The sequence below is a fragment of the Pongo pygmaeus genome, chromosome 6 (assembly GCF_028885625.2).
Source record: "Pongo pygmaeus isolate AG05252 chromosome 6, NHGRI_mPonPyg2-v2.0_pri, whole genome shotgun sequence".
In the NCBI taxonomy this organism is placed as follows: Eukaryota; Metazoa; Chordata; class Mammalia; order Primates; family Hominidae; genus Pongo; species Pongo pygmaeus.
Window position 1 is genome coordinate 126237592 of NC_072379.2, and position 27738 is coordinate 126265329.

General features: G+C 41.0%; 1 protein-coding gene and 1 long non-coding RNA gene across 3 annotated transcripts in view; one reads left to right on the top strand and one right to left on the bottom strand.

Moving 5' to 3' along the window:
- GRM8 (glutamate metabotropic receptor 8) overlaps positions 1-27738 on the bottom strand; it is a 938300-nt gene that overhangs the window by 797712 nt on the left and 112850 nt on the right. The gene's annotated exons all lie outside the window — the stretch shown is intronic.
- Positions 732-15503, top strand: LOC129040966 (uncharacterized). Its single transcript, XR_008503751.1, has 3 exons — positions 732-858; positions 5050-5289; positions 13952-15503. It is a non-coding gene; the product is annotated as an uncharacterized LOC129040966 (long non-coding RNA).

Here is a 27738-nt window from a genome sequence, read left to right on the forward strand (position 1 = left end):
CTCAAACTCTAATCAGTGATTTTCGGAAAAATATTTGGATGTTGTATTAGTCTGTTTTCACACTGCTATAAAGAACTACCTGAGAGAGGGTAATTTATAAAGAAAAGAGGTTTAATTGACTCACAGTTCCAAGTGGCTGGGGAGGCCTGAGGAAACTTACAATCATGGCAGAAGGTGAAAGAGAAGCAAGACACATCTTACCTGGCGGCAGGAGAAGGAGAGTGATGAGGGAAGTGCCGTACTTTTAAACATCAGATCTCATGAGATCTCACTATCACAGAACAGCATGGGGAAAATCTGCCCCCATGATCCAATTACCTCCTACCAGGTCCCTCCCCTGACAGGTGGGGGATTACAATTCGAGATGAGATTTGGGCAGGGACACAGAGTCAAACCATATCAGATGTTAAAACCTTTTTTTTCCTTTTTGAGTTGCCAGTTTTGAATATAATTTTATTTCAAAAATTTCATTTTGTTTCCTTTTCAAATTCTGCCTAGACATTTTTAATAGCTTTTTGCTCATGTTTTCAAATCCATCTTTTATTTCTAGAAACATTTTAGGACATTTCATTTATATTCTGACTGATAATTCTTAAATTCAAGTTCTTGGGAAGTCTAATTCTACTGTTTGTTGTTTCCACTGATGGCTTGTTTACTCTGTGTAACTGGGAACTTTTCATTGTGAAGTCATATGTGGTTGATTTTAATCTGTGAGAACTCTAAACAGCCCCAGCTGTGGGAACATTCCTACAAAGCTGATTCTCTTCCGATTCTGCTGGAATCCTGAGTCTCTCTCAAACTGGAATTATCTTAACAATTCTTTTGCTTGAGGTTTCCTGGACGGCATATGTGGATAATGTGAGTTTAAGCCCTAAACCTTCATGAGTACAGAAATCTCAGGAGAGACATTTCCCCATCCCCAGCCAAGGCCAGAACAATTTCTCATAGCAGTTTTTCTTTGCCAAATGGATTTTTCTAGTCCATCTTTTCACTGAGGGTGTAGATCTTTAAGATTCCTGGCTTTTGCAGACTCTTAATCAGTTCCGTTGACCTTGTAGCACCCAAGTCCTCATCTCCCATTCCACGGTGCACCCCTACTCATCCCTGTTGTACGGTAATTAAAACCAAAGCTTTCAGTTTCTGTTATCTGCACACATTCCCAAGGCAGCCCATATCTTAGATCCTCACTTACCACCCTGGTGTCCGCTCTCCATTTTTGCCTCTGTAGAGATTTACATTCAATTTTTATGAGCTTAGCTACATATTTAAAAGGTTGTTTTTTATATTACATTCAGCATTTCTCAGTGTCTGTAATTGGGAGAGTTTCTCCAAATATCTATTCTTCATAATACTAGAAGCAAAAGTTCAACAGGCCTTCTCTATCTGATGCTTAAAAGCTAGCGAGGCAGTCATTTCAGGGGCTTTGGAGAGGTCCTACTCTGTTACTTTCCAGCTTAATTACAACTGAATTTTCTAGAACTAAAAAAAATGTTTAACGTGAGCAGAGGTGAGGTGAGGTGTCAACCAATCCATTTTCACAATATGCTACCACCTACCATTCAGTGGACTTGCTAAAAAGTCACCCAGCAGAGAGAGCCTTGACACTTTGTTATGCCAAAGGATCAAATAATGCAGAAACCATTCATTCATACAATAAATATTCACCAAGAATCTGCTCTTTGCAAGGTACAAAGTGCTAGGCAAACAAAAATGATTAAAACATGAACTTGGCCCTCAAAGAGTTTAGCTAGAATGCCTAAAAATTTTCTTGCCTTAAGTGCAAATTGATCAATAAGTAGACATTGCCTGGAGCATTGTATTAAGAATCTGAGGCCAGGCGTGGTGGCTCATGCCTGTAGTCTCAGCACTTTGGGAGGCGGAGGCAGGCAGATCACGAGGTCAGGAGATTCAGACCATTCCAGCCAGCACAGTGAAACCCCGTCTCTACGAAAAATACAAAAAAATAGCCGGGCATGGTGGCATGCACCTGTAATCCCAGCTACTCAGGAGGCTGAGGCAGGAGAATTTCTTGAACCCAGGAGGCGGAGGTTGCAGTGAGCCAAGATCACACCACTGCACTCCAGCCTGGGCAACAGAGTGAGACTCCATCCCCCCCCCAAAAAAAAAAGAAGCTGAGGACAAGTCCAGACTAGTGAGTGATCTGTTAAAATACAAACCCCACTATGCCATTTCCCTGTTGAAGCACCTCTAATAGCTTCCCATTACTCCCAGGTTGTAATCCAAACTCTGTGGCCTACAAGGAGGTCCTCCTAGATGTGGCCCTGCCCGTCTCCCAGTCTTCCTCTTGTTCACTCCATTCTATCCATACTAGCTTCCTTCTGCTCTTCAAAGGTGCCTAGTTCATTCTCACTTTAGCTCTTTTGCACATATTCTTCCTCCCACCTAGAATATTCTTAGTTCTTTACATGGGTCCCACTTCTCATCATGAGTCTCAGCTTAAATGAGACACACTTTGAGAGGGCCCTTCCCTAAAGACCCAGTAAAAAGGATCTCTCCCACCATATCATTTATCTGTCACATCACCCTTTTTAAATTTTCCTCATAGTCCATAAGTATCTTAAATTATCGAGTTATTTGTATATTTTCTCATTTATTCTTTACTTTTCTCTATATTCTCTAAATGTACCTGGCATATGTAGTGGGTGCTCTGTGGTATACATATGGATGAATACAAAAATGGATAAATGGTCAGTGATGTCTGCAAGCATGCAAAATAGGAGGGTGGCTCTACTTGTACCACCTAAGTGCATCAGAGGAAAGGTGACAGTAGCAAAAAACATCAACTAAGTGCAAAAAATGCCATTAGGTTCAGGAGTGACCAAAGGGGGCATAATGAACTCTGTTGGGAGCAAGTGTAGGACACAGGCAGGGAAACTGTCCCTGAAAAGGCAGCTTACCAAAGACCCTAAAGAAAAGCTGGAGGTTACTGGCAGGCGTGGTGGAGAAAAGCATCCAGACAGGAATAAGCACACGCAGCAAAAAGCAGGTGTGAGATTCCTCCTTACTTCATGCTATCACCCTGAATTCAGGGAATGCAGAACTTCCCAATGGGTTCCAGTTTTAGCCCCTTGTCCAGAGATGGCCAGGTGGCCAAATATCAAAGTCCTGTTTCAGACTTTCCCATCAACTAATCATATGGTTTCTAAGAGAGTCGTTCTACCCCTGGGGGCCCCCACCTTCAGCAGCTATAAAACCAGGATGTGGCTCGTAGGTCTCTCATATCCCTTCCATCTCTGCAGGTCTATTAGATACTCCTGTGTTTGCTCCAGCACACATTCTGAATTGGCCAGTACTGGAACTGTAAAATGTATTGACTCCTTTTGGTGATTTCTTTTGTGCTGGTTTTTGTTTTTTAATGATTAAGAGATAGTCTACAGAATATCAGTGTTCCACTCTGTCACTCAGTTATAGCTAAACAAATCAATTATAAAATTAAGCTCTGAATTTTGGTAAATTCCAAAGCCTTGCACATGCCGCCTCTGGCCAGTCTGAAGTCCACCGCTCCACATCACTGAAAGCCCTTCTTTAGAATGCAGGTGACTGAGTCCAACCATTTACCATACAACCCCCTAGAGCCACTGAATTAGCATCTCTCATGAGTGGGGCCCAGAAATCCACATTGTGAACATTGGTAATGCCCAGTTAATTCTTTCTTGATCACCCTCAAGGAGAGAACCACTACCTCTTAGCTTCGCTCTGTTCCAGGATAAAAACAAAACAATAACAAAAACACTAACAGTGGCCAGCATGCATTGAGTGCTTATGTGTCATGATTTGTCGCAGGCTTCTGACTTCCTTTCTTGCCCCAACAGTGTTGGATCACTTGCCCAGGTTCACATAGCAACCAGCTGGGGAATGAGGATTTGAGTCCATGTTCTTTGGACTCCAGCATCCATGTTTCCAACTGCTAACTACACTACAGCAGGGTACAATGCTTAAGAGCCTCACTCAGCTCTAGCGTCGGACTTGATGAGTTCAAATCCCAGCTGCACCATTTACTAGCTGTGTGGCCTTGGGCAAGTTATTTTGCCTCCTTCAGCCTCAGTTTCCTCAATGTAAGGTGAGGATAAGCATTGCTACTTCATAGAGTGCTTGGTTGTGAAGGACAACTGAGGTGACTCCAATAAAATGCTGAGAAGGGAACCTGGTGCATAGTGAGTGTCAGCCATGATGATCCAGCCTCCCTTTCTCCAGGCTTGGGCTCCTTGGGGCCTGGTACTTGTCCCAAAGGAAATCTCTGTCAAGCATGAGTAGACAGAACTGAAGAAAATCCATCCTCTCTGCTGGAAAGCAACCCACAGCCCATGGTCTACTGACAGTGGGTCAGTAGTGTTGTCTTTGGAGATAAAGTATGGCGCATTTGAACTTGAATGTTCAAAGGGCATCAACTCCTTTCTAGCACACAACACTTTCAGCCTTGCTGCTTCTTTTTCTTTCATGCCTCCTAATGGTTCTGTCTGTCATTATGAACCTTTCAGCTCTGCTTCCACAAAGCACAAAGGGATCCCATCCTTTAATCCTCAAAATAGTTTGTCTTTATAGTTTGGCAGGTAAGAGTTGGCTGCAGCAGTAACTCCTGAAACCTACCTCTCATTATGCCAAGAACTGCAATGTGTTTGCCACATCAAAGCATGAGTGATAACAAATGCTTTCCAATGGTGAGAACTGCTCTTTATGGCCTGCTTTCCAAGTGCCCTCTTGACATAGAAGAACTTTTTTTTACTAACATCAATCATCATTAGTAGAAAATGGTGATATCTGTATCTGTCCAGGTGACATCTCAGCCAAGGAAGGAAGCCACATCCTGAAAATGTCAGCTGTTACCTCAAGACTAAAATACAGAAATAGTTACCCCAAGATAGAAATATAGTAAGGAACTTTTGTCTTTCATGACAGAAATTATTCCATAAGTCATAAGTCACATTTTTACTAAATCTTCTAAGGAGGTACTTAAAATTAATTTTTCGTTGTAAATAAAACTAGTTTTAGAGTAATGCATAATATTTCATTCTTTTATTTTTGAGACAGGGTCTCACTCTGTCACCCAGGCTGGAGTACAGTGGCATGATCCTAGCTCACTGTAGCCTCGAAATCCTGTTCCAGTGGTCCTCCCACCTCAACCTCCTGATCAACTGGACTACAGGAATGCACCACCAAACCCAGCTAATTATTTATTTTTTTGTAGAGGTGGGGGTCTCACAATGTTGCCCAGACTGTTCTCAAACTCCTGGCCTCAAGTGATGTTCCTGCCCAGGCCTAAAATTTTAAGTAAGTTCCTATTTATGACCACAGATATTTTGAGAGTCCATTGCCACACTAGCCTTATGCAAATTCATCAATGCACCCATGAACCACTATACCCATCCCAAAAGCTCCATCCAGGGGAGACAAGGCATCTGAGGGGCACAAGCCCCAGCAGACCACCACAGATCTGCTGACCTGGGAGAAAACAGACTCCTCCTCTTAAAAGATCCACCCACTCAGCAATACCTGAACTTGGCAGGAGCCAGCAAACAAGCACCTCACTCCTTGGTAAGACTTTCCTTTTGCTGCACCAAACTGGAACCTTCCTACCACCCCAACCTACTGAATCTATACCACTATTTCAGCAAGAGAAACTGAGCAAAACACTGACTACTTGTGTTAGAGAACAATGAAATATTCTCATCAGAAACCCTATCCTAGAGAAGGAAACTGTCTGCAGTAGAGGGAGGAGCTCCACTAACTTCGGACAGCTCCAGGACTGACATTGCTAAGGTCTTCCTAACTTTATCTTCTCTCACTAGTCCCCAGAGCTGTCCAGTTCCAGCACATGGACATATATGAAAATACAAAATCATATGCCTCCTCCACTGACCAGGGCAAAAGCTGCAGTAAAAGAACTAACAAGTCAAGGAATTATCTTAAAATATTACTAATAATATTACCAAATTACAAAAAAAAGGATCTTTAATAAGCCTTCCATCTAATGAACAATGGAATGAAAATCAAGAAAAAATGTTGACAGAATACAAAAAGCTGAAGTTCAGACGCTGAACACATTCTTTTAATGTTTTATTTATTTATTTTGAGACAGGGTCTTACTCTGTTGCCCAAGCTGGAGTGCAGTGGCGCAATCATGGGTCACTATAGCCTCTACCTCCCAGGCCCAAATGATCCTCCCATCTCAGTCTCCCAAGTAGCTGGGACTATAGGTGCATGCCACCATGTCCAGCTAATTAAAAAAAAAAAAATTGTAGAAACAATGTCTCAATATGTTGCCCAGGCTGGTCTCAAACTCCTGGGCTCAAGTACTCCCCCTATCTTGGCCTCACAAGTAGCTGGGATTACAGGTGTCAGCCACTGTGCCCAGCTGCCGAACATATTTAGTCAAACTTCTTACCAGAGTAAATGCCATTGTAACCACTTAGGCAAGCTTGGCTCCTCCCAGAATCTGCTTTCTAGGCTCAGTCCTTCACATGGTCTTCCTTCTTGTCCCCTTGGTCACCAAGCCATGCAGCCCTTCCACCCTTGGCCCATGCAGGTATAATTCTGGTCCCTAGCCCCCAAGGTAAGGAAGCCTCTTCACTTCCAAGTCCCCAAAGGAACATGCCTGGGCCACTAGCCATGCAGCAGTAACTTCATACTTCTCTCTTTTGCTCTTCTTGAAGGTTCCTACTGTCCAACCATAGGCCAGGAAGCCCTGGTCTTACTAAATCAAGTGTTCTCAATCAACTCACCTGAGTCAAACAGGCCTTAAAAGTCTACCTATGCCAATCTTGTCATTTACATGTAAGGCAGAGAGGCTGAATGACTTGCTCAAGGTCATAAAGAAAATTAAGGAGTACAAGCCAAGCCTCCTGTTACCCAGGCCAGTGGTTTTCACATGGTACCACTGATGAAGCCTGGGGCTGTAGACCCCATTGAGCCCTGCCCAGTATTCCTTTTCCACCTGTCACCAGTGCTACTGCTAACCTCACACCTCTAATCTTCTCGAGAGAACCACTCTTGGGTGATACAGCCACCTTGCCCAAGTATGCCTGGGAATTATCACTTAGGACCAGGTTGTCCGTAGCTCAAGACTGGTTGATGCAAAGATACAAAATTCCTACTTTCCTGCCTCAAGGAAGAACATACCCTGCTATGATTGATGCTTCAGAGCATCCACAGGATCAGGCTCAGGATGGACCTCACCTGAAAGTGCATCCTTTCTCCTGAGAATGCTCATTAATAACTCATTTTGCTAAGATTCTCTTATATTCAGCTCTGCTTCTAGGGAATCTAACCTGACACTGGGGTTCTCTCTGAGCATTCCAAGCAAGTATACTGGTCCAGGCCCCACAGTGCTCAAATGGCCTCCATGACAATCTTTATCCGGAGTCCATCAACATTCAATCCAGTCCCTCAGTCAGGAATATCCCCCTTGTCCCTTCCAGCCTAGAAGTCCACTCTTCCTCCTGAGAGAAGCACCAAGTCCCTCCCTCCTGCCCTCTCAGCTCTCACCTGACTTGTAGTTAGGAGGTGAAAGAAACTGAAGTTAGTGAATCATCAAGCTGAGGTTATCAGCAGCATAACACTCCCTAAAATATTTAGTCTTCGGTGCTCCTTAGGAAGCAGAGAAATGCCCCCACAGCGTCCCTTAATATGCTTCTTACATGGTGAAATCTCTTAAACAGAGAATGAGGGTTTTCATTACAGCATTAACATCACCAACATGCAGTGGCTCATGCCAGTAATCCCAGCACTTTGGGAGGCCAAGGCAGGAGGCCAGGAGTTTGAGACCAGCCTGGCCAACACGGCAAAATCCCATCTTTGCAAAAAATATACAAAAAGCAGCTGGGCGTGCTGGCACATACCTATGGTCCCAACTATTCAGGAGGCTGAGGCATGAGAATCCCTTGGACCCGGGAGGCGGAGACTGCAGCGAGCTGAGATCATGTTACTGCACTTCAGCCTGGGTGACAGGGTAAGACCCTGTCTCAAAACACAAATCACCAACAAGCCACCCATTGCTTTTGAAAATACTCTACCCTACTTTCTCAGAGGAATCACTGTTCTTGCTACATGTTCTAACTGATGTTCTTATCTGGATACAAAATTAAAAAGGTTTGTCACTCTGGAGGAATTATTTAACTATGACTTGTTCACATAAAACAGCATCCTAGAAAATGAGTTTGCACTGGTTTCTTTCACAGCAGAGATCAGATTATTGACAAAATATCTGGAGAACTTATAACCTGCTTTGTAACAATAATGGCTATTCATGTATAGTGCCCGATATGTTCCAGGCACCAGAAATATGTCCCTTCTAATCCTCGCAACAGGTGGGGACAATATTGGTCAGAGAAGTTAAATAACTTAGTCAAGGTTAAGTAGCAAATACATGGTAGAAACAGGATTTGAACCCAGGTCTGTCTACCCACAAAGCAAGTGACTGGGCCACTTCACCACCTCTACCTCCTGTTCTCCAGTGCTTGAGACTGGTTCTACCCTGCAGCAGTTCCTGTTCCAAGCTAAGCTTCGTACAAGAATTACTGGATGTTCTCAAAAGTACACCCTGTTCTCTGACCTTGAGAGTGAAACAAGAAGAGCATCTGGTGTAGACAAACATAAGGTTCAAGAGGGACTTTGACAGGAAGGCAGAGTAAATGTTCTCTTCCCTGTTTCTCCCATAAGTCTAGCTAAAAACTGAGCATTAGATCTAAAACAAGCATAAGACACCGAAAGGTGGGGAGCTGCCAAGCGGGTTAAGGACCTCAGGACCCAGGGAATGACATGGCAACGAGTTCCTGAATTTTCTTTTTCCCTCATGTATTTCCTCATCTATACTTGAAAAGCCAGCAACCTGGAAACACCAATACACATAGACCAAAAACAAATAAGCAAAAAAAGCTCCTCTCTTTGTCCAAAGAACCAGGAAAGGGGCAGCCTAGCTTCTTTTAGATTGAAGAAAAAATGAAAACTTTTAGATAATAACCACTCTACTTGAAACACACCACACACACGCACGCACGCACATACACACACGCACATACATGCACGCGCGCACACACACGCACGCACACACACACACGCACACACACAAAAAAAACTGTGGACCCACCCATACAAGCAAAGACCTAGTGGGGAACCTAGACAGTAGTGAGGAGCCCCAACACCTCCACCAGGATAGTTTCTGAGAGGCTGAGTGTGGAGGCTGGCCTTTCATTTCTGCTAGGTGGCAACGTGGCTGCAGAGGTGTCAGAAGAGGCTGGTGGAGAATCAGGTCTTACCCGCCACCACTCGGCAGTAATGAAGCCATTCCAACAGTGGGAGTGGAGGTCACATGGAGAACCGTAACAGGACCCCTCCTCCTGGCAGCCAGATGGATATGGGTTTCAAAGAGCAACTACAAATGTTCTTGAAACAAAAAACTACAAAGAACTATCAAAGTAATGAGAAGTATCAGCAAAGAAACAGAAGATAGAAGAACCAAGTAGAAACTTTGGAACTGAAATATATTATAAATGAAATGCAAAAAAAAAAAAAACCTCAATGGATGGGTTCAACAGCAGAATAAAGAGAACAGAGGCCAAAAAAATCGTGAACTTACAGATAAAAAAATTACCCATAAACAATCAAAATAAATTAGACTGGGGAAAAAAAGGAACTAAGCCTCAGAGACGTGTTGAACTACAAAAAAAAGATGTTAAGGGTAGGTCGTCTGACTTCCAGAAGGAGAGAAAAAGAGGGTGGGGCTAGAAAAGCATTTGAAGAAATAATGGCTAAAAACTTTCCAAAGTTGGCAAAAGACAGAATCAAGAATCTGAGCACCAAATGGGATAAACCCAAAGAAGTCCACACCAAGATGCATCACAGTCCCACAAAAAGACAAAGGAAAAAGCCTTGACAGTAGCCAGAGAGAAATGATGCATGAAGCCATAGGGGAAGAACAATCTAAATGACAGGATTTCACAAAAGAAACCAAGGAGGCCAGTAGGAAGCAGTGCAACATTTTTTAAGTGCTGAAAGAACTATCAATCCAAAATTCTATATCCACAGAAAATAGTCTTCAGGGATGACATTCTCAGATGAAGAAAAACTAAAAGGATTTGTCACTAGCAGACCTGCCCTAAAATAATGACTAAAGGAAGTTCTCTAAACAAAAAGGAAAAGATAAAAGAAGGAATGTCTTGGAACATCAGGAAGGAAGAAAAAAAATGGCAAAAATATAGATAAATACAATCGAGTTTGCTTCTCCTCTTGAGTTTTCTAGATTCAGTTGATGATTAAAAAAATCATAACACTGTCTAATGCGGTTCTCAAGGTATGCAAAAGAAATATCTAAGACAATCATATAATTGGAAGGGTAAACGGAAGTAATTTTCTTTTTCTTTTACTTTTTTGTAGCAACAAGGTCTTGCCATGTTGCCTAGGCTGGTCTGAATTCCTGAACTCAAGCAATCTGCCCGCCTTGGCCTCCTAAAGTGCTGGGATTGCAGGTGTGAGCCCCTGTGCCTGGCCCATGTCTAGGTTTCTATACTTCACTGGATCTAATAAAATGACAATAATAGTAGGCAATGATAAATCATGTATATCTACATGGTTAAAAAGCCATGTCAAAAGATACACTCTAAAGCAATATAGATAAATCAAAATTGGATTCTATAAAATGCTCAAAGAACTCACAGAACAGCAGGAAAAGGTCCAAGGAGAAACTGAAGAGGAGGAATGGAGGCATCTGCCCCTCCTTCTGCCAGGGTCACTTTAAAACTAGACTCTTTTCACAAGGCGGGGAGCATAGTCATTTCTGCTGTTCTGGGGGTACATCTAGGGTGGGACAGGGATGAACCCACCAGGCTTTTCCACAGAGCTTTGCCTTGCATTGGTGAATGTGTGCCCTGGTGCTCATGGAAGGCTCTTCTCAAAGCCCGCAGGCTGACCTGCCAGCACACCCAAAGGGGCTCCTTGTCAAGGCTCAGGGTCTCAGCTCACCTTCAGCAGGTGGAGGTTCCCCCCTGGGGGAGAACAGTACATTTGCATTCTGTTTACAAAAAGCCAAAAGCTATGCTTTGTGTGCAACCTATCTGCTGGAAAAAAAAAAAAAATTGGAACTAAGGTGTCTTTGAGAATGATCTGATGCAGCTAGGTCAGGGGGAAGAAAGAAATGCAACAATTTGGAGCCGCGCCCCAAACGCTTAAATGAGCTGGGTACAAATCAGTCAGCATTGGTAAACTCTACCTACAGATAGATATAATATCTATTTTATAATAGATTATATATTTATAATATATATACTATATGTTATATAGATATTTTATAATAGGCATTTTCTGACTTAGAAATACTAAGACAAAACAGACACTAAATTCCAGAGAACCTCCCTTTAATTTTATTAGGGACAGGAGTCCTGAATCCTTCCAGGCAAGAAGATAGCCCCACAGTCTTATAGTAAACCATGTGCTGCTCTGTGTTTCTAGACCCTTAACTTTGTATCTCCTAGAATAATGCTTCTAAAAACTTTCATTACACTTGTTGATAATGTTTACGCTTTAAAAATATATATATATCTGGGAAGGTATTTGTACACATCATTCATTATTCCAAATATAAGGGTATTTGTACATTACATGTCATTCATTATTTCAAATGTAATTTTAATCAGATTAACATAAAAGCATCTTAATATAATCAGTAATGGCACTGGTAACTTTAAATATTAAAATCTACAATAGGGAAAAAGGAGCTTTGATTCATTGTCTCTTTTCAAATTAGCACAATCAACTTACCACACACCTCTAATCTTTCTTTCCAACCTCTCATGTTCTTTCTGCCTTTTCTCTTGCTTCTCACTCCCCCAACCCATGATATAACAAAGAGAAGGCTGTAGAGGGCAGAGTCAGGGTTGACAAAAAACAAATTCCAATTATTCCTTCTCCTTCCACATATTCAGAAACCTATAGCCTTTTATAAAAATATTTCGATTTTTTCCCAGGAAATCTACTTTTTATGTTTGCCCTGTCTTTAGCCAACTCTAATAGATTTTTCTGTTGAGTTCTGATCTGTACCTGAGATTCTTAAGAGGTATATTTGCAGACAAAACCAGGAAGATTTCCCTGAATTTTTTGGAAACAATCTTCCTTACACCAAAAAGTAAATTGCCCAAGGAAGTCTCTCCTCCCACCTAGGACTTCTAAGAGCAGAACTGGCACTTGTAAAAACTCAGGAAGGTTGCAAAAAAATTGGAAATGGGGTTCCATGGTTTCAATATAATGTTAAATTTGAAAATTAATGCCTCAAGTTAATTTGGCTCTTTCTGCCTTGAGCTGATTAGTGAACACTAGAATTCATGCTAGAGCTCTCAAACCATTTGCCTGCAATGCAGGGCTCATGTTCCAAATTCTGCTTTTTGCAGTAAAAAATAATATGCTCACATCATTTCATGACCGTGGTGCTACAGTGTTTCTATTGGCTTGCATGCCTCCTACGGGTGGGCTGATGTTTATTGTATTAGTACATAATGCTGCAACTTTCCACTGGCACACAACGCTAGTGGTTTTCTAAAGCAGTCCTGGAATTCATTACCATGGAAACAAAAGGTATAAAAAGCTGTTTTTATCTAATAGGAAAACTTAGAGGAACTCTAAAAAAGATCAAAAGTGTTTTTGAAGTAAAGGTAGAGTCAAATACATTAAGTTTAGGTTAAAGGAGCCTCGGAAAGGAATTGCAAGGGTTAACAGAGGAAGGAGGCGGACTCTAGTGATGGGAGAAAGCTCAGCAGCGCCACTGGGAGGCTCTGAGGCTGGGACAGGGATGGACAGGTCGGGCTGCCAACCAAGTCTACCCCCAAAAAAGTGGCTGAAAGAACCCAATACTCTTCCTCTGCCAAGGTACAGGAGACACGGTTAGAACTCCAGTCTCTCCCCACAGAGGTGAAAATGAGTAGTTTGTTTTTCAGACATTAATAATATACACACCCTGGTCCTAATACATCCAACCATTCTAGACTCCAGATTCTAGACATGGAAACGAGAAGTAAATGAAAAGCTTAATACAAATATGTTCATTTTATCAACCCATCATTTGATCTAGAGCTTGATCCCATGTGTTCAGGAAATGCTGTCACAGGTCCTATTTTAGTTTGGGAAAGGAGTAAGTGCAAACCACAAGTATTTATTTTGGTGTTTACAGTGTCTTCCTAACATCCAAATAAGTTCACCACATCCTGCCATCGGCTTCAAAATAGAATTTTGGATATATTCTTCCTTCCATGGAAAACTTCCTGATACATAAACTGCTCTGACCATCTGTAATAATACAAACTCTTATCCAGTATCCTCCTCAGAAAACATCTGGAACAATAGGAAGCTCCCATCAGTGCTGCTATAAGGAACACGTTTCTGGAAGCCATGTGATCATTCCAGCAGCAGGGAAGATACACGGGGTCACGGGCAGTCAGACTCCATCCTTGTACTGAGGCCACTGCCCACCATGGGTGTGCTGGCCAGCCCATCTGCCATTCCAGCCAGCGATATACTGAGAGTATGAGGCTTACAGAGCTGAAGTCCTCTGCATTAAAAGGCTTAATTTTCCTGCTCAAAGGCAGTCTTTTAGAATGGCAAGGAAAAATTATTTTAACTTAGAACGGGGTAAAACTAACAGCAGGACTGTGTTTAGAGAAAGGAAACCATACAGAAATAATTTGAAAATATACCATCTAAAAGGCAGTAAAAAGCAATGGTTGAAAGCATGGACTTTTGAGTCCATCAGACACATAGGTTTGAATATCACATGGCCACTTACTTTCCATGTAACCTTAGATAAGCCTCAGTTCCTCATCTGAAAACCATACCTATCTGACAGAATTGTGGTAAGGATCCAATAAGATCAGGCGTGTTACATGTTTAGCATAGTGCCTGGCATATGGGAAGCTGTCAATAAACATTACCTCTTGCACTGTTGCTGTTACAGGGAGCAGGTGATGTTTAGCCTGGAGAACTGAAGGCTCAGGAAGAACGGGGTCTTCAAACACCTGAAGGACTGTCTCATGAAAAAGAGATGCACAAGACAGGAGAATTGAGCAGAGAGATGTTTAACTCAAATTGAAGAACAAAGACAGCATTGAATCACCACCTATCAAGGGTCTTACTTGAATAGACTTTGGTTTGGATGAGAGGCTATATAAGAAAACCTCAAAAATCTCTTCCAATTCTAAGGTTTCATGATGCCAGGCATTTGGAGAATTAGGAAAAATAATCACTTAAAAAAAAATTATTTAGTGCCAAGCTTCCTAAAACATCTTTAAAATGTCCAATATCCATGAATCATAGGGTATTATCCATTTTATTTGAAAACCATGGAACTCTACTACTGAACTTCATTCTAGGTTGTTTAAAACAAAGTACAATGCAAAACTGTCTATTTTTCTTTCATAAGAACCATTTTCTAGATGGGCATAGATTCTTTGGGGGAATTCTTATCATGCAGATATTTTACTTCAAAATCTAAACTTGTACCACTTTACTGGAATGAAATATTAATGTTATTAATTTAAACATCATAACATTTTTTAAAAATAAGGTGTTAAAATAATATTTATTCATCAATCCTGTACCACTACAATATTTTAGATCAGTGATTTAATATCTGAAAAAATTTATCACATACTATGCATAACACTGATCAGTAGAGGCTGAAATTTTACTGTAACTTCAGTCCAAAGATACAGGTTTTAATTTTAGTTCTCCATAACTCACAGAAATATTTAAGGGTAAATATAAGTCTTAATTAAAATCCCTATTCTCCCAGCATGTGCTAAACCCACCCTGCTTCACATGCAGACCCTTGGCCCCAAACAATCCCAAGAGAATGTTGGCTCAGAGCAGCAAGGAGCCGACAGATGGGGCATTCAGTAAAGGAGTGGTGCTGGGTTTTTTCATTTTTGTTAGAGATGAAAGCTGTGGGAAAAATATTCTCCACTTAATCTATTTTATTTTCAGCAAGGTTTTACCTGTAAATACTAATTTATACACCAGCAAAACTCACTCGATGCTTGGGCTACATGAATATAAATGAAATAAAGCTATCCAAACTAAAAAATGAAATTTCCTGTATCTTCCTTTCTCAGGCAGAGGAAAAATATCCAAGGATTTAAAATTCTATACCAGTGGTTTCAAAGGCAACAAAAGATCTCACATTGAGCTCTCATTTAAATAGGTGGGGTTACCAGGGTAGAAATTACAAGTTAAAGTGCTGCAGCATAAAGAAGAAAAATAATCATTTATGCCATTTTCAACACAGAACCTATTTCCAAATCAAAACCCTTTACACTTGGAATATTGTCAAATCTCAAATTTTTACCTTGCTGAGATCTACCACCACCTTTTGAAACAGAGACAGTGTAGGTATGATTACTCCCTGTATACTCAAGGGTTAGGAAAACGGAAAAAAACCATGAGCCCCTCAAGAATGGTGGCTCTTCTTATTGGAATGAAGCAAATAAAATAAATTCATTGGCAATGCATTTAATTTCTCTCTTAGCAATTAATTGTGTATCTACATTGAATGATAACTGTGTAAACAGTCAAGATAAGCATGTGGCAAATGAAAAATAAAGCAAAATGTTTTATCTTAAGTTACATGGATTCCCAGAGTGCAAAGATGGGGAAAGGGTTGGGGGGAGGGATTCTCCTAGGTTTGATAACACTTTCCTTAAATTCAACAGCTTCACCCCTGTTTAGCTGTTCTACAATGCTGATTAAGAGGGTACAGCATTGTGCCCTCTGGGTGCACTGTGCTCACTGGCTTGGGTTTTTACTGGGACCCCCAGTTTTGTGTCCAATGGAAGTTGGGAACACAGCACTCCAACTTTCCTCATTTTTAATCCTCCTAGAGACTTCTAAAATAATCCTCTGAAGTTTTGTCATAGCAGAGAGATGCTGTGAGAGGGAAAGAGGTTTCCACATACTTCCACCCCCACATAGCTGAACATGAGCTGGCATCAGGTAAAAGTTCACAGGATTCCCAGTCTTGGAAGACTCTTCCTCCTCTCCCGGCCTCTCAGTTTGCACACTCCTACCCATTCCTCTAAGCCCAGCCCAGCCCAATCCCACATTACTGCATGAAGCCTTGTGCTATGGAATGAATGTGTATCCCCCACCAGAATTCATGTTGAAATCCTAACCCCCATTGTGATGGTATTTAAAGATGGCATCTTTAAGAGGTAATTAACTCATAAACGTGGAGCCCTTGTAAGTGTCCTTATAAGGAGACAGGAGAGAGCTTTTCTTATCTCTCTCAGCACCATGTGAGGATGCAACAAGGAGACAGCATCTGTAAACCAGGGAGAGGGCCTTCACCAAGAACCCACCAAGCTGGTACCCTGGTCTCAGAATTCCAGCTTCCAGAAATGTGAGGGGGGAAAAAAGGGCTATTGTTTAAGCCACCCAGTCTAAGGTATTCTGTTGCAGCAGCCTATAACAGAGCGGATTAAGAAACCTTGGCTGATAACTGCAGCTTCCTCGGATGATGTCAGCCTCTCTTTTAAACCCCAGGACCACACTGTAGCCCTTTTTACACAGTTTTATATTGCTCGTGGTTATTTTACAGGATTTTGGTCATTTCCCCTCAACTAGAGTACAAGCAACATTGATGGCTTAGAGTCTTCTTTTCTTTCATATTATCCACTACAATGTCGAACATGCTGCATATACCTATGGGATGCTGCATAGACCTGTTGGTGGGTTGATTGAATATTACCTGCTTACCTGTATTACTAAGTTACAGAAGGAGAATAGGTGGGTTAAATGCTAGCATCTCTTACACTATTCTACTTCTCTTGATGGGGAAAAAAATAAGAGATTTAGCACTTACTGGATTTAGAAGCTACACCAGGCACTGTTCAGCACTGTCTCACAATGCTAGGATAGGACTAGACCATATTAACTCTGCATTGATTTCTTTCCCTGTGAAGTCCTTTTACACTTGAGTAAATTATCCATATTTGATTGAAATGAGAATTTACTAGGGCATAATTGATATGTTTGACTGAATTAGTCACATTTTAAACAGGTGGCACAAGATAGGTCATAGTGTGAATCAGAATACAATACATTTAGTTCCACTGTTTTTCTGATTGTCCTAAAATGAATGTGATTTCTAGAACAAGCACTTCTGAAGCCTTTTAGTGCTTTCATTTCTGACATTTGTATCAGAGATGATAGGAATTAGTGTCATGTCAGACATCTCTGGCAGAAAAAAAATTCTTCCCTCAACAAAAGGTAACATTCTTCGTCCGAAGCAGGCCTGTGTTTCTGTCCTTACCACACATGGAAAAGAAAGGGAATTCCAACCCAAAGGACAGGCTTGAGGGCTGCCACCCACCCCTGGGGTTATTCAGCTGTTCATGCGCAACCACAACTCCACCATCAAACCTGTGGCCTCCGTGAGCCAGAATTGGTGATTTTTTCTTTTTTTTTTAAACAATTGAATCCTAAGGGTATTTTTCTTTTGGCGCTGAAACAAGATTAAAATTTAGTGCAACTTTATTTAAAAAAATAGAAAACTAATGTTTCTCTGGGTTTTCCATTTTTTTAATAAAACTGACTCTTACCACCCAACACATGGATTTGGAAGGATAGCAGTATACCACCTTCTTAGCTCACTTGGCTGGAACATGAGCTGATGAAGTCCTAGTCTCAAGTTCGGCCTTCAAGAAAACTAGATAGGCTTGCCCTATGCCAGAGCCAATCTAGACCTGCCATCAGTTCTGTTTCTTCTTTTCTTTTGTGTGTGTGTGTGTGTGTGCGCGTGCGTGTGTATGAGAGAGAGAGAGACAGACGGACAGGGTCTCACTCTGTTTCCCAGGCTGGAGTGCAGTGGCATGATCATGGCTCACTGTAGCCTCAACCACCCAGGCCCAAGTAATCCTCCCACCTCAGCCTCCAGAGTAGCTAGAACTACAAGGGCATGCTACCACAGCCAGCTAATTCTTGTATTTTTTATAGATACAGGATCTTGTCATGTTGCTCAGGCTGGTCTCAGATGCCCAAGCTGGTCTTGAACTCCTGGGCTCAAGTAATCCATCCACCTTGGCCTCCCACAGTGCTGAGATTAAAAGTGTGTGCAATCACACCTGGCCCATCGGTTCTGTTCCTTGACCAATGACTACACACTTAATGCTAATCTGCCTTTGTTCACAAAATAGGGCAAGTCAGTATGAATGGCTGAGAAACTGGAGGAGAGGTACCACTCAAAATGGATATCCTCTTAATAGCAGAGGTAAATATCTTCCTCCTCATTATCATCATCATAACAAACATTTATGGTGCCTCCTATGGAGCAGGGATTTTGCTTAGGACTCTGAGCTGTATCTTACTTGTCTTCATTAAAAACCATATGAAAAAGGTACTATTATTAACTGGGGTTTTTTGTTTTTGTTTTGTTTTTGAGACAGAGTCTTGCTCTCTTACCCAGGCTGGAGTGCAGTGGCGTGATCTCGGCTTACTGCAACCTCTGTCTCCCAGGTTCAAGTGATTCTCCTGCCTCAGCATCCTGAGTAGCTGGGATTACAAGCACATGCCACCATGCCCAGCTAATTTTGTATTTTTATTAGAGACGGGGTTTCACCATGTTTGTCAGGCTTGTCTTGAATTCCTGACCTTGTGATCCACCTGCCTCAGCCTCCCAAAGTACTGAGATTACAGGTGTGAGCCAGCGCACCCGGCCTGAGTTGTTTAACAGATAAAGCTTAAGAATTAGAGAGATAAACTATCTTGCTTAAGGTAACACAGTTAACAAGCATTAGGTCAAAGTTTGAACTCGGGCAGTCTGACTACAGAGCCCAACCTATTTCATATAATTCATATTAATCTATTTTACTCAAGAGTATCAGCACCACTAGATAAATATGTTAAAATAATCTATAATTTGAACAGACATCTCCTGATAACAAACATATCTATAAGTCGCAAATATCTAAGAAATTTACATCAGTATGACATGGTATTTGTTCTAGAAATAATATAAGTTCAAATACTCAGAGATCAGATGACAAATCACTCTGAAAACTAACAAATAGAATTGCCACAACATAAAGAAATAGTACAAGCACTAGTCGAAGCTAGAGGTCACTCTCAATCCATGTGAGAGGAAGCAAGAGTAAGACACTAGAGCCAAGAATAAGTCACCATCCACATGTCCCAAGGGAGCCTCAGTGGCACTGCAGGAGATACAGAGACAGATCCATGGTGTCCCTGAAGCTGGGACTAAGCCAGGGCTGTATTACACCAAGGAAACTAACCTCCATAATCCCAGATGGAGCCTTGAAGAATCTTAGAGGGAGACTAATGGCCAACATTGAGAACACATGTCTATTAGCTTGCTGAGCCTAATGAAGTAATATAGCAGAGACTGGCCTCATTCTAGAAACAGATAATAGTGGCTGTGCACAATGCTATGCCTAGACCCTTACACCTTGCCAGCCTGGTGTTCCTTATGTATTCAAGATACATAAAGATTAGATGTGTAGACGCAGGTTGTGAGGACAGTGTTTGGGGATAGGAAAAGCCCCCAATTACAGCTAAAAGAGATGTCTCTTTTGCCAGAAAGTGTGTTATATCAATTAAATGGGTAAATAAGCCCTTTTCCCACTGTGGGGAAGCAAGGGCCTCTTGTGACCCTCTATTGATTAAGACTGCTGTGGAATGTTATTTGCAATCTCATTGCCTAATGGAAATCAGGAGGTAGCTGTCATGGTTTCTGAAGACAAATTGCTGGTAGCTGAGAAAAATCATAGCCTCTTTCATCTTTTACTGTTCTCAATTCTCAATTAATGTGTATCTTACAATCTAAGTTTCTTAAATCAGTCTGCTCTACTGTCTCAGGTAGTAAAAATGCATAAAATGGTAATCTGCCTGACCCTACTTTAAGAAATTGTGTTTAAGTGACCATTGCACTGATCATTATTCATGAGCTATGCATTACTTAATAAGGAACACAACTCAAAAATGCACACAATTAAAAATAAATCCACACAACAGCTGCTGTGATTATGACCAATATGAACAGAAATCCAACCAGGTGTGTGTCAAAAGAAAAAAGCTGCTGCCAGACAGAACACTGTTAAATCTCATTTTTGTTTTGCACACTTTGACTTGCTAAGTCAGCCAGCAAGCAATTTGTATGGAGCAGTGCTTCCAAAGTGTGATGTGCAAAAGAGCAGCATCAGCATCACCTGGGAACCATCAGAAATGGCAGTTCTCAGACCCCACCCCGGGCCTCCCCAGACCCACTGAATTAGAAACTCTGCAGGTGGGCTCAGGAACGCGTGTTTCAACAAGCACTCTGGGTGATTTCTCGCATGCTACAGTGTGATAACCATTGGACTGAGCACAGGACAGCCTTCAGATTTTAAGTCTTCCTAGGAAGGCATTACCTTTGGTTGCAAAAAGCTATCAGAAGAGCCCAGGAAGACACCTGTGTTAAAACCACTGCAATCTTCAATTGTGCTGTGAACCTAAAACTGCTCTGAAGTGAAGTCTATAAAATTTAAAAACCTGCAGTCTCTAGGGTGAATGGGTAGAAAGAGCACAGTACTTTCCTTATGCAGATTTATTTACATAGACCCTGACTTATTCTAGAAAGGTTTTCAGACAATTTTGTAAGCCAAAATATATAACATCCAGTCACAAACCATTCTTATGGAAAGACTTCTCACTACTTTTCAAACAACCTCATTATTTAAAACACCCTAAACATAGGCATTTATCACTAAGCACGCTCTTAAGATGTCTTTGGTATTCCCTTCAGCATTTCAGGCCATTTAAGGCTAGGGAAAAGAAAAGAAATTTAATTTAAATTCACCAAGTTTAAAATGTGCTCCGCCCAAGAGTCATGGTGCTCCCTGAACTGTCTGAGCATATGACCATGATGCTGATTCTAAGTTACTGCATGTTGCGAAGAGACATGACTTGGAATGTCTGTGTCCTGTGACCCTGTCTTACAGCAAGATGCTTTTAGCAGTTCACTCATCTGGCCCCTTTGTTGGTCCAAGAAAGGGCCCTACACCACCAAGATTCATTCTAGAGCTAATAGTATTCAGATGAGGCTCTAGCATTGTTTCAACTGTTTTTCAAATAACAAATTTGAAGAGCAAAGGGAAGTAGCCTGTTTATCAGAGATTTGTAAAATAAGGTATGGTCCATCCATATGATTAAAAGCCAAGCAACTATTAAAAAAATAAAGTCTTGCAGTTCTCATTCTTGACCAAACATCAGAATCACCTGGTGATCTTTTAAAACATACCAATGCAGGGCTCTACCCCAACCAATTTAACTGGTCCTGGCTAGGGTCTGGGCATCCATAATTTTTAAAAGCTATGCTGGCAATGCTAACATGCAGCTGGGATCAAGAATTACTGCAGTACATCTATATTAACCAACATGGAAAATTTTCCCAAACATATTAAGTGAAAAAGAAAGTCACAAATCACGTATCTGTTAATAAAATCACGTGTGCACGTGTTATTAATGGATTTATGCATTTGGAAGTGTACTTTCATACTATGTATTGCTTAAACCTTCCAAAATGAGAATGTGTTCATATATTTTGCTTATTTTTTGATTGACAATTTATATGTATTTATGGGGTACAATGTGATGGTTTATGTTTACAATATGGGGTGATTAAATTGGCTAATTAACAAATCCATCACCTCACACTTTTTTTGGTGTATGGTGAAAACATTTAAGATCTACTCTTTTAACAATTTTGAAATATACAATGCAATTTCTTAATGTTAAAAATACATTTAAATGGAAATTTGTATGAAAAAGAGAAAGCACATGAAAATAGCAACCCTCAAAATATAATCATGTTTCTTTCTTTCTCCACTTCTCCCTATTAGTCTGCTTTCACACTGCTATAAGGACTGCCAGATACTGGGTAATTTATAAAGGAAAGAGGCTTAATTGACTCACAGTTCAGCATGGCTGGGGAGGCCTCAGGAAACTCATAACTATGGCAGAAGGCAAAGGAGAAGCAAGAAACCTCCTTCACAAGGTGGCAGGAAGAAGCAAAGCCAAGCAAAGTGGGAAGAGCCCCTTATAAAACCATCAGATCTCGTGAGAACTCACTCACTATCACGAGAACAGCATGGAGAAAACCACCCCCATGATTCAATTACCTCCACCTGGTCTCTCCTTTGACATGTGGGGATTATAGGGATTACATTTCAAGATGAGATTTGGGTGGGGACACAAACCCTAAACATATCGCCCTCCTTTTTCTAAAGGAGTATACAAGAAAAATAAAAAAAATTATACTTCTTTCCTATCTATTCAACACATATTTCCAACATTGAGATTGGGATGAGGGAGAGAGTAGAGAGATACGATTTATTCATTCATTCATTATTTCTCTGACAGGCCCATGCTAGGTGCTAGGAATACAGCAACAAACTAGATAGACATGCCCCTGCCCACATGGTGCTTACAGTCTAGTGGGAGATGCAGACAAGTAGGTAAACAACTACAACCCAGTGAGAGAGACACTAAGGAGAGGAAGCACAAGCTGCTTGTTACTTGTAACAAAGAGACAATCTAGTCAAGGAAAGTGAGAAAAGGATCCCCAAAGTGGAAGTGGACCTTCATCCTGGGGAAAACCCTAGCCATTAAAGAGTTTTAAGAAGGGGAAAGACATTACCAAGTCTCCATTTTGAAAGATCTCTGTAGCTGGGAGTTTAAGTGCTACTTACCAGTCCTCTCTTATCTAAGGAGAGTGAGCTCTTTTCAAAGTTAAATGAAACCCTGCTACAGTACCAAAGAGTTGACTGAAGAAGTCCATCTCCCAATATTCCATTATCTATTTGCCATCAAATGAGATTGAACATGAAATTTACCTCCTACTGAGTTTACTGACTGCACTCATTTATGAGTTCATCTCTAGATGAGCCTGGGTATGGCAGATTTACCTTTTCAAAGTTTTGAAGCTAATAAAACCCATTGCATGCAATAAATAACTCAAAAAATGCTTGGCTTTATGGAAGTGGTTGCTACAGTTGGTAGAGTCTCTTGGAAGAAAATATATCTTCATAAACATAGCAGGGTAGGCGAAGACTGCCAGGGAAACAAGATGCTTCTCAGTATTTCATTGACTTCATATGAAGATCAATTTTAGCCATTTATAACCAGCACACTTCCACATAGGAGGTGAAATTATCTAGCCCACCCACAAATGGATTTCTATTAAAAAGTCTCATTTGATTGCTTTGGGAAGGATACACTACAGACTATCTAACCCCTATCCTTCAGGGGTAGAAAATTAACAATCCAGGTAAAGTTAACTAGAAAAACAAAAGAGAGAGGAATATATATTTGAATATATATTACAACCCAATGCATCTTTGTGGACATTAATGTGAGTTACCTCCAGCATCAATGTGCTGTTTTTAACTTAGAATATTCAATCTTTGCTCAAAGTAAGACATATGATTAGTGTTTGGAGGAATCGATTTGCTTTAATTTAAAGGAGAGGAGAGGAAATGTTCTAGAAAGGAGAAAAAAATTGAGCTCTTTATAAAACACAAATTTATGGGCTTCTCAAACATTTCCAAAGACCCTCTCCTTTTTAAATTCTTTCCAAACTACACAAGCTCTTATGGGGAGCTGGGCCCCTCTTTTCATTGGGTTGCCTGCAGTACAAAAGCCCCTGAGGTGTCGTTTATACCTCTGTATAGAATGGAGCTGTTCTGGGTCTGCTATTCTACCGTTACATGTCACATTATCCTAATTGATACTTCTGTTATCTAAAGCCATTAGCATGCTATATGAGTGAAGCAATCACCTAGGTCTGCTCTGCCCCATGTTAGCTGATACACGATGTGTGTGTGCATGTGTGTATGTGTGTGTGTTAGGGTACACTAGTGCATCTAAAAAGTTCAGATCATTAAATTCTTGTTCTGTAACTCTCAAATTTGTTTCCACTCCCAACACACCTCAGGGATATGAGACACTCATCTCAATAAAAATAGTTCCCGGAGAGGGGCTTGGGAGGCACACATCATTCACTGGATCCTGCCATTCGAAAAGCCTCCCAGGTAGTTTTAAGAATGCAGCCCACACCCCTTGTGGGTGAGGCAACAGCAGTATGAACCCCACCGTACACTCGGGGTTGAATATCACTAATCTAGTAAAGCATTCAGTATCCTATGGACCTACGCCACATGGCATCTTCTGTTCCCAGGTTGTGTCCAGCTCCAGGCCCTTATTCAACCCTCTTCTAAAGTTAAAGAGGCCCATTTTTTTCATTTGCTTCTGAGCTTGGATAAGAAGAGAAACAAAGACAGGATGACACCACTTCCCTCTAGATCAGATGAGCAGGACCACCTGTATTCCAGCAGAGGAGGTGGCTATCCACTAAGTGCAGTCTCTGTTGGGGCTAAATGAACCTCCCCAACTGATGCCAGCATCTCCTTTACAAAGACAAATCCCATTTCATTCCACAATTAGTGATCCTGAAGGAAATAAAATCCTCCTCTGACTTAAACACAGACATACTAACATGCAGATAGCTGACAACACATAGATCCCTTGCATCAGGTTTTGATTAGGAGAACACTTAGGAATACAAGGACTGGAGAGGCTGACACAGGAGAGGCAAGACTGAAGAAAGTGGTAAATGGGGCTGCGTGGGAGACGTTGTCTCCTTCACATTTTAGTTCAGGAAGATGCTGCAGGTAAAATATATGGCCTTCCTAAAGTTGTCCAAAAAAAGAAAACTGAGACATTTAGGGATCACTTCCAAATTTGGCCCAAATGTTTTCCATACAATTTTAAACACATCGCAACCACATTCTTAAAACCCCAATTTATGTTTATTGTTGAGCGGGACAGTGAGTAAGTTCATGAATTAAGACCCTGTTTGTATTCCTTATGATCAAGGTTCATTGCACGTCTTCAATGGAGATGCTCTACCTCCTTCAACTCCATTATCTGGGAATAACCAGCAATACATTTATTTCTGGGCATATTTTTAGATTCTGTGGGTCTTTTGCTACCCTGAAAGGGCCTAAGCTTGAGAAAACTGTCATAAAACTTACTTTTAGTCAAGTCATAGCCTTTGGAAAATTAGTATTTAAGAAAAGTATTATTTTTCAAAAAGGAGCTATATGCCAATCTCCAATGCATTAACTGCTAATCATTCTTCTGATAACTATTCCAATATTTCACGACCATCCTAGCATATATGTATAAACAGAAGTCATCTATACATAGAGTAGACAATTTTCTATCCCAATTGTTTTATAATTAATACTACTTATGGAGTGCTTCCTGAAAGTCACATAAAAATCAAAGTAAAGTAGCATAAGTTGCTATTATCTAATTCACATTCTTATGGTTCCAGAATCACCTGTAAGATGGACTAGGCACCGACATCTCACTGATGGACTTCTGAATTACAGACGATTTTCAAGTCCAATAACTTGGTTAATAACTAGATTTGCTTCTGTAGGTTAAACGCGCACTCTGGATCAGTGAACTGATCATGTTAGTCATGACATCTACCATAACAGCATCCCCTCCTGGCGATAAGTGACCCACCCACTCCCTGCACTTCAGTTAAGGGTAGCAAGAGCTGCCCTTTCATGTGTTGGTGGGTGTCTCAAGAGATGGCCTGGGGCATTGGACTCTGCCCAGAGAGTCAGTAGTAACCCTCTCACCCAGTCAGATGGGGTCCCTCCAGAATTACCCAAGAAATTAAGAGAACTAACCAGTCAGTGAGGGAAGAATAGAGAAGAGAGAAGCCAGATCCCCGCTGCATAAAAACAAAACACCCTCTTGCCTTCAAGTGGCCTGGAGTTTCCTTCAATAGCCCAAAAAACCAAAGGACATGACCAGGTCCTGATGGAAGCCTTCCTGCATTTTCTCATTAAATATACCCAACAATCTAACACAATCTTATTATTTCCATTTTGCAGATAAGCTGATTCTATGGCCAAAAAAAAAAAATGCAAACAAGCTTGGAAAACCTCATATGAACACCTTATCTCCTCCATCACACTCCTCAAATCCTTGCCCACTTTTAGCTGGGCACCAGGCTACAGGAAACAGCCAGGATTCACATGAATTACAATGGTATTGGCGGGAACCCGAATTGGTTTATAAGGGGAGGGAAACCAAAAAGAGAAAATTCTTAGGAAACTTTTCCTCTCCTCTAAAAGTGATGTTTTTGAACCACAGCTGCTAAGTTAAAAATAGAAAAGAGATGCCTTGGAGCAGGTGAGGAGGGAGTTCAAAACAGAGAGAAGAGTTACAGAAATGTCTGAGATGGACACCACCCCAGAGCAGAAAATGCCACGTGGCACAGAACTAGGGTAGCTGGGAGGAATCCTAGATCCCAAGATGTGGGAGGAAACCTGGAGAATTCTGGTTCCACATCTTCCCTCTAAACAAGGAGTCCCTCTAACTAAGAGAAATGGTTAACAACTGCCTAGTTTCCCTTGAAGGTTTCCAGAAATGGAGAACTAGAGCAACTCTGGCTATATGTTTTAATTGTGTCCTTCTCACTGTCAAGAGGCGCTTCTTAATGTCCTGCTCAAATGTCTCCAGCACACCCTGAAGCCTGTTTGTGCCTCTTCAGTACTCCTTAGATGCAGAGAGCTTCTGCTTAGCATCCTCCTTATTTGAGAAAATTTCATCTATCTGAAAATAGCCATTAAGTTGCCTCATAGCATTTTCTCTTCTAAACTAGGGAAATTCATACAGAGGCCACACAGCCACTCAAGGGGATGTTACAAAGAGGATTCCAGTGCCATGAGTGGGCCAGACTAGATGTGCCTCCTAGATATCTGCCAAGCCAGAAATCCTTTGATTCAATTCCTTTCATCTTTTGTGTGACATTTCCCATCACTTTGTTCACATTTGTCACAATACTTGTCATCTGTCCAACTTCTCCATATTCTTTTAATATTTCTAAATCTAATGTGCATAGGACCTTTTTTTTTCTTTTTTTTTTTTTATTTTTTTGAGACAGAGTCTTGCTCTGTCGCCCAGGCTGGAGTGCAGTGGCAAGATCTCGGCTCACTGCAACCTCCACCTCCCAGGTTCAAGCGATTCTCCTCCCTCAGCCTCCCAAGTAGCTGGGACTACAAGCATGTGCCACTATGCTGGGCTAATTTTTTGTATCTTTTTAGTAGAGACAGGGTTTCACTGTGTTAGCCAGGATGGTCTCAATCTCCTGACCTCAATATCCGCCCGCCTCGGCCTCCCAAAGTGCTGGGATTACAGGCGTGAGCCACTGCGCCCAGCCAGGAACCATTTTTCACAATATAAAACAAAGGCTCATTAATTCAGATTAAGTTGAAAAATTCATGTCCCCCTGAGTAAGAAACCAGAGTGAAAGTATTTTCAATTAAACAAATTATGTCTATTACAAAAGACTACATATTGGTTATTAATCAATAAAATGAAAAAGTTAATGAAAATGGTGAGTTAACAATAACTTTAGTTCTACGGCACTTTATAATTTTCAAAGTATTTTTACATATATTATTCCATATTTCCAATTTTATTCAATATATAAATGTAACATATGGGTAATAGATCACCAAACCTAAATCAAAAAGTCTAATTTATCCTGCTAAATTTGAACCTTTAATGCAATAAGAATTATATATAATTATTCCAAGTCTGTATCAGAGCAGTCTGAATTAATAAGGTTCTGCTCTATTGTAGTTATAATAAGCCTGACAATTTTATGGC